The following is a 7,250-nucleotide window of genomic DNA, read 5'->3' on the forward strand; positions in this document are numbered from 1 at the left end:
CTTAAAAAATAAAATAAATTAATTTGCAAAAAATATGCTAATACAATAATTAAAAGTTACACGTAAGTGAATTAGAGACAATAATATACAAAATACAATTTTATTAAAAAAACAAATAAACAAGAGCTTTCAAATTTAAAATAGACTACAGAAGTACAAAAAGAGCAACACAAAAATTGACAAATTTTTAGTTTCCTATAATACTCTACAATTTTAAATAGTTATAAATTGAACAATATTTAATTGTGATTGATAATATAACTAATTTAATAGTTACTTTAATTATTATTAACCATATTTTAATTATTATTTATAATTATAATATATTATTTATTTAACAAAATAATTGTCATCGTTACTAAATTTTACTAAACTTTATTTAACATTAAAATTAATATTCAAAATATTATTACTATTTTAATTATTACTATAACTACATATTTATATTACTATTAAATTTAATTATTTTCTATACTTTAATTAATCTTTTAGTTATTTTTTGGGGTTGGGAAATTAAAATTAGTGAAAACTTAATAATTAATATAATATTCTAGTTTTTACGATTATTTCTATCTAATAGATTTATTACGCTAATCTACTTCTAGTTTCCCTTGGGTGGTATTATGATAAAATATAGACAATAGATTTAAGTACAACAATAAATTATGATTAATCTATGTATTTAATAAGAGCAACTCTCCTGTGAGACTGTCTCACGTGTGACAGGTTAACCCAAAACAAAAACGGGTAATTCCCCGGTAGATTGGATCCATATCTAATCGGCTTTTCTTATCCCATTTGTCGCCTAAATTGCCCTAATCCCTCGCATATGAAGATCGACAGAAACCATGGCAGATTCTTGTTCCATCTCGAATCGATGGTTCGAACTGAGAAGCTTGACGGCAAGGAACGAAGATTAATAAGGTGAAAGTCACAATTTCTTACTCTTTTTAAAATCTGAAATCGATGGGTTTAATGAAAAATTGATTATTTTTGCGTCTAACTCATGTCTTAAATCCATCGCCTACTTTTGATTCTCAGCTACCTCCACAGCCGTGTAATTCACTGAAGTGCTCGATGGGTCGGGTCTCACAGCCATTGTTACAGGTTCTTTTCTTCTTCTTTCTCAGTATTTTGTGTACTTTGGATGGTGGGATTTTAATTCTCGTGGTTATGCTATGTTGCGTTGATGATCAAAGTTTTAGTTTCCAATGCCGGGATATTCTTAATATTGTTGTTATGCATAAGAATCTTTTGAGTTTGGTACTAGAAAACTTGTTAAAGGTTGAAGCCAGCTAGTTGCAAGTGGATTCAGAAGTAGCAAAGTTTCTTGTGTGTCAATCCGTAAATATGTTTGAGCTGTGGCATTTCTACTTTAATGTAATTGTTCTTCGAATGATAAGTGAAAATATCAGGTAGGAATTTTAATTAGAAAATAGTTTCTCAATGATTCAAGGATTTGTAGTCTGTTTGTTTCCCATTGTCCATACACATGATTTTTGTTTGATGTGTATACATGATATTGATGGCTAAATTAATCATGTGTTGTTCAGACTTGTGTGTGAATTCCTATTCTAGAAAGGGTTGTGGAACTCAGATCCATCAAATCGGTAATCGTCGCAAGACTCGCAACAATCATTTTCATTTGTCTTCGCTTTGAAAGAGAATTTGTGAAGGAAAGAAATTTCAAGAGTTCTAGTTATTACAGATTGAAGAAGACATAGACGTAATTCAAGACATAAAAAAAGTATTTTCGGCGACCACTCAAAGTCGACCATCTCATACCATTCAATGTTGAGATTGGTAGAGGTAAGGAGAAAAGGAGGGGATGGCACGGAATATCATGAAGATTTCTGTATGCGTGAATTGAAGCCGGGATTACAAAGCCTTATGCTTGGAAATGTATCTGATTCTTCTTACTTGCCCTCAGATACAGAATAGATAAGGGAGTGGACTAATTTTCTTTTTCCTCTCTTTAACATTATGTTGTTTTTTTCCTTTGTCTACTTTCCTTAGTTCACCTCTATACCTGTTAGCTTATTGGATCATATCTTTCTTATGTATTGTTGTTTGATTTTTCCTTTTCTTTTTTGTGCTAAGCAGGTCCTGTTAAACTCTTTAGAAGATTAATATACCCTCTGTATCAGTTTCTTGATGAATATTATATGATCGATCGTATAAAGTAAATAAATTAGTAGTTCATGGTTTCTTGGCCGTATATTCCCATTCAACATTGATGGAGGGCTGGATATGTGTTGTAATAACTCAACATTGGTTTGACCAAATGGTTTGTTTTTTTTGCCATTGAAACTGGCAGCAACTCGTGCATTAGAAGCAAGAGAACTTGGAAGCAACTGCGGTAACATTTGGTTTGGATCACTAGCAAGAGAACTTGGAAGTTGATTCTGGGGGTTTGCAAAGTTAAAAATTGAATTAATTCTTAATTTGTGACTTACTATGGAAATACTAACTCCGTTACGTTCTATTAATATTTATAATCAGAATGATTGCATTTAAAATAAAGTATTATTTTTTCTGTTGAAAGTATTACTTTTTCGATTTAAAATATTAGTTTTTCTGTTAAAAGTATTACTTCTAAAATATGTTAATTTGAAATAAAATGTATTAATTTTTTTGTAAAAAATATTATTTTTTTAATAAAAAGTATTATTTTTTATAATAAAATTTTTATTTCTATAGTATGTTAATTTGATATAAAAAGTATTATATATTTTTTTTGTAAAAAGTACTATTAAAGGTATAACCTCTAATGTACATAAAAAATATTTTTTTTTAGAAGTATTGGTTTTGCTGTGAAAAGTATTATTTTTTATAATAAAAGTATTAATTTTTATGATAAAATTATTTTTTTTTCTAACAAAAATACTAACATTTTTTACTTAAAAACTAATACATTTAACTTTAAAAAGTAATATTCAATATCATTTATCATAAAACGTTAGAAAAAATATTTTTGATAGAAAATTAATATTTTTTTTAAAATAGAAAATTAATACTTCACAGTATGCTAAGTATTATATATTATATTTATGTGAAACGTATTATTTTTTTAATCAAGTGTAAGTATTATATATTATATTTCTGTGAAACATATTACTTTTTTAATCAAATGTATTAGTTATTCAGTTAAAAACATTACTTTTAACATATGTTAAATTTTTCATAAAAGTTATTATTTTTATTAAAAAATATTACTTTTTTTATGAAAACTAATACTTTTTTTTATAAAAGTATTACTTCTAATATATATTAATTTGATATAAAAATATTACTTTTTATGGAAAAATATTATTTTTTTGGTTAAAATATTATTATTATTTAAAAAAAATACAAACTTCTAATATAGTAACATATGATAATGACATATAAAATATTATTTTTTTATAAAAAGTATTACTTTTTATGTTAAAAATATCAATGTTTATGATAAAAATATTAATTTACGATATGCAAATGAATTCTTTCTAAAACAACTTTAAGAGTCAAGCCACAAGAAAGCCGCAATTTAAATCAATTTTCATCATGTTTTGATACATTCATTTTACTGAAAATGAGGACATTGTTTCTCATTTCCTCTGTATGATAAACTTCCATCAATTCAACGGCATAGACAAAACATGTAAAGAAACTGAATTTGAGAACTAAATTGTACGACTGTAAAATGATGATATAAAACCAAAACAATGAATTTTTCCTCAAGTAGAAGTAACATTAATAACAAAGGCTAGCAAAAAAACTATGGTGACTTGTGACACATCAAATTTCTGGATCCCATTCCAATCGGTAGAAGCATACCAGTCCAAATCGGTAGACTTCACATCAGTGTATCATGGAGCAAGTATTGTCTCCTTTCAGCAGCCTGGTTCTTTGAGAGAGAGTTAGAATGTGGCCTGAAAGAAAAAAAATGTCTCTCTTCCAGTCGAAACCTTTCTTGCACATTAGAAATGTATCTGGCCGCCGCTTCATCCTCCTCCGCACCCAATCCCTGGAAATTCTCTAGCCTGCCACCTCTGTTGGGCACCACGTATGCCACCTTGTGCGGTTTCTGCTGGGAGTAAACCTACTGCAGCTGCTTCAAGATAACCAAGTCCTTGTTCATCTTTTCTGGGGGCTGTACAGAAGTCAATCAATAGATTCCTGGGAATTCTAGTGGCATATCCAAGATCTTCGGGAACCCAAGCTTCTCTCACTCTGCCTCGGTTTTACAGAGATACTTTCGCTTTAGGTGGAAGATTATCAAGGTAAGAATTCATGATAACTCGAGCCCATATACAACAAAAACCCTGGACGAAAAGGCACACACAATTAATATGGAACTCTGAGAATAAAAAGGAAGAACAAGGGATCAAATCTTACTTCAAGGCCACAAAAATCAAGAAGAAGGTAGCACTGCCCGGAACACAACTTTTTCTAGTTACGTACTTCGAAAGAGGTCAAGTCAAATCCATGAAAATCTTATCTAAATTAAATTGACATGAAAAAGCAAATGCAAGGAACACAACTTATTTCTGGACAATGCAAGCTATTAGTAAATCACAGTGTTTTGAATTCTTACAGAACCGAGGAGCAGAACACCGAAGCTAGGCAAAAGTTACATCCTCTAAACATGCCCATGAGCAATCTACAACAGCTAAGCCTATCCTTTTAATCAGCTCCAGATCTTCTCGAGAAACACATTGTTTCTCAGTCGGGATGAAACAAGGTGATATAAACATTAACCAAAACAATCATGCGCTTTTGCTGGTGCAACATATGTCAAGATATATGGCAGCAAATTTCAAACGAAATCAATATTCTGGTCATCCTTTCCCCCATATTCATGTCCGAAATTAAACGTTCAGAACTCAATGACGTCAATCTACAGGACCAAAAGTAAATAGAAATATGAAACTCCTTTATGATTGATGCAAATCATCAAAACTCAATCTCATCAATGTACAGGAACTAAATTCCATAACTACTATATTATGAGATATTAAACATTCAAACACTAGAAAAACAAGTGCTGAAGAATAAACCAAGAAGAAAACACACATTTTTCTCCAAGTGTTTAAATATTAATCCTTTAGACATGATAAAGTACAAAGAAAATATATTTGACGATATCTTGATCTTTCGAAATTCAAGACAATAGCTAGAGTATGACCACAAGACAAAAAATTAACTGAAAGAAAACACCAACGAACAAGAACACACACTAGTTCAAAATTCATATCCAACCAAGTAAACTTTAGCGCCAGAATTTGTGAAATATTACCTGTTGCTAAACCGAGACACAATTGATTGTGGCATTGACAAATTGATTTACGATTTTTCGATTTCAGATTTTCAAAAAAAGGAACCTAGATATTTACTCTTCCTTCTTCAATGTAGCAGAGATCTTCTCAGTGGATGACAACGATCTTCATTCTTCAATGTAGCCAGAGATTTCTCGAGCTTGTTTTTCGAGATGGTTGGAAGCGATCGAAAGCGATCGAGAAGCTGGGAACAAGCGGTTGAGGACGCGAAGATCCATTGAATCTCACGGGTTAAAAAAATGGGTTAATCTTACCCGATCCGTCGCACGAACATGACCCATACAACAGTCTCATACAAGTGTTTGTCATTTAATAAATACAATATGTAATAAATATTTTTCTAATTTCAACATTTATCACAAAAAAATACGGTCAACTAAAAGTATCCCCATAAATATAGCGCAATAAAAATAAGTTAATTGTTCTTATATTCACATACTTAATTAATTTTCTAATTACAAAAATAACAACAATTAAATAACAATTAATTATATTCACTGTGAATAATTAATTTATGACCGTGATAATAACAATAACAATATTACATCAATACGAATAATAATAATAAATAATATTATAAATATTATAATTAATTAAATTAATGATGAATAGAAAAATCATGTTGATATTTATAATAATGTTAATGGATATAATACTAAATTATATGTAATGACTTGATGATGACAACAACAACAAACAACGATCACCATAATAATAATAATAATAATAATAATAATAATAATAATAACAATAATAAAAACAATAAATTATATTCATCATGAACATTTAATTGATGATCGTGATAATAATAATAACAATATTACCTTTCAACCGCATGTGAAATTAAGATAAACCGACAAATTGATAATTTGAAAAATATTACAAATCATTATCAGAATCATAATAAACAAATAAATATATACATCAAATAAAAAAACAATACTTATAATTTACCTTTTAAAACTAAGAAAGTGATATGAATCTGGCAGTATACATAAATAAATTTAGGATGTCCGAGCGATCTTGGATTTTTTTATACAATACACAACTTCATTTTTGTTTTGACACGAACAAAACGTTACGGATCTCGATTTTTTTTCCCAAACAAAAACTTCACAATATATTTTTTTTAGAGACACTGGAGATATAGAGTTTTTTTTTAAAACAAAGAGACAGAAGTTATGAAACTTAAACTTGAATGCAAATAATTTTCACAGCCTTACTCACATATATATACACACACACGTGAAAGCTAGGCCGCAAATTACGGATGCACAGTAGCAGCTAAGCCTGCAAATTGGTGCACAGTTCTGAATCCGGACCAGTCAGGTCCGGATTTAAAAATGTCTTTGACTGGTCAAACCTTAACCAGTCAAATTTTGACTAGATTCCCTTTTTTTTTTAAATATAAAATCGGCTGGACCGCCGCATGGTCCAGCCGATTTTTGAAGCAACCACACTTTAAAAAAACAAAACAAAAAGAAAAGAAATCCGGGACTCTCTGTCCCGGATTTAGCAGATATTTGCAGCTGCTAAATCCGGGACAGAGAGTCCCGGAATATTATAAATCCATAAATGTTTTTAAAACGCGATATTTTTTGTTATTTTTTTTTAAAATATATTATTTAGAAAAAAAACCCCTCAAAGTCACACCAATTCTCTTCCCAAATATTTCATTCCCTTGATTATTATTATTTTTTTACAATAGCACATTCTTCCCGTAATTTTCAAATATCACATTTGTAACAATAAATGATAGTTTTTTATTTTAAATTCAGTTTATTGATTACGGAAAGTTCTGTATAATTAAAATTCCGAATATGTTTATGTAATTTCAAATTAAAATAAATAAACTGACTTTTTTAAATTGTATAAAATAAAATGACTTTAATCATTTGATTTAAAATTAAAATTAAAAGGTGATGAATTTAG

The 7,250-nt window shown here is 29.1% G+C and overlaps 1 long non-coding RNA gene across 1 annotated transcript; it reads left to right on the top strand.

Moving 5' to 3' along the window:
- The first annotated feature begins 784 nt into the window (after positions 1-784).
- LOC140876054 (uncharacterized) lies at positions 785-2,202 on the top strand. Its single transcript, XR_012148650.1, has 3 exons — positions 785-924; positions 1,042-1,107; positions 1,554-2,202. It is a non-coding gene; the product is annotated as an uncharacterized lncRNA (long non-coding RNA).
- The last annotated feature ends 5,048 nt before the right edge of the window (positions 2,203-7,250 follow it).

This window comes from Henckelia pumila, chromosome 1 (genome assembly GCF_033568475.1).
Source record: "Henckelia pumila isolate YLH828 chromosome 1, ASM3356847v2, whole genome shotgun sequence".
Taxonomy (NCBI): Eukaryota; Viridiplantae; Streptophyta; class Magnoliopsida; order Lamiales; family Gesneriaceae; genus Henckelia; species Henckelia pumila.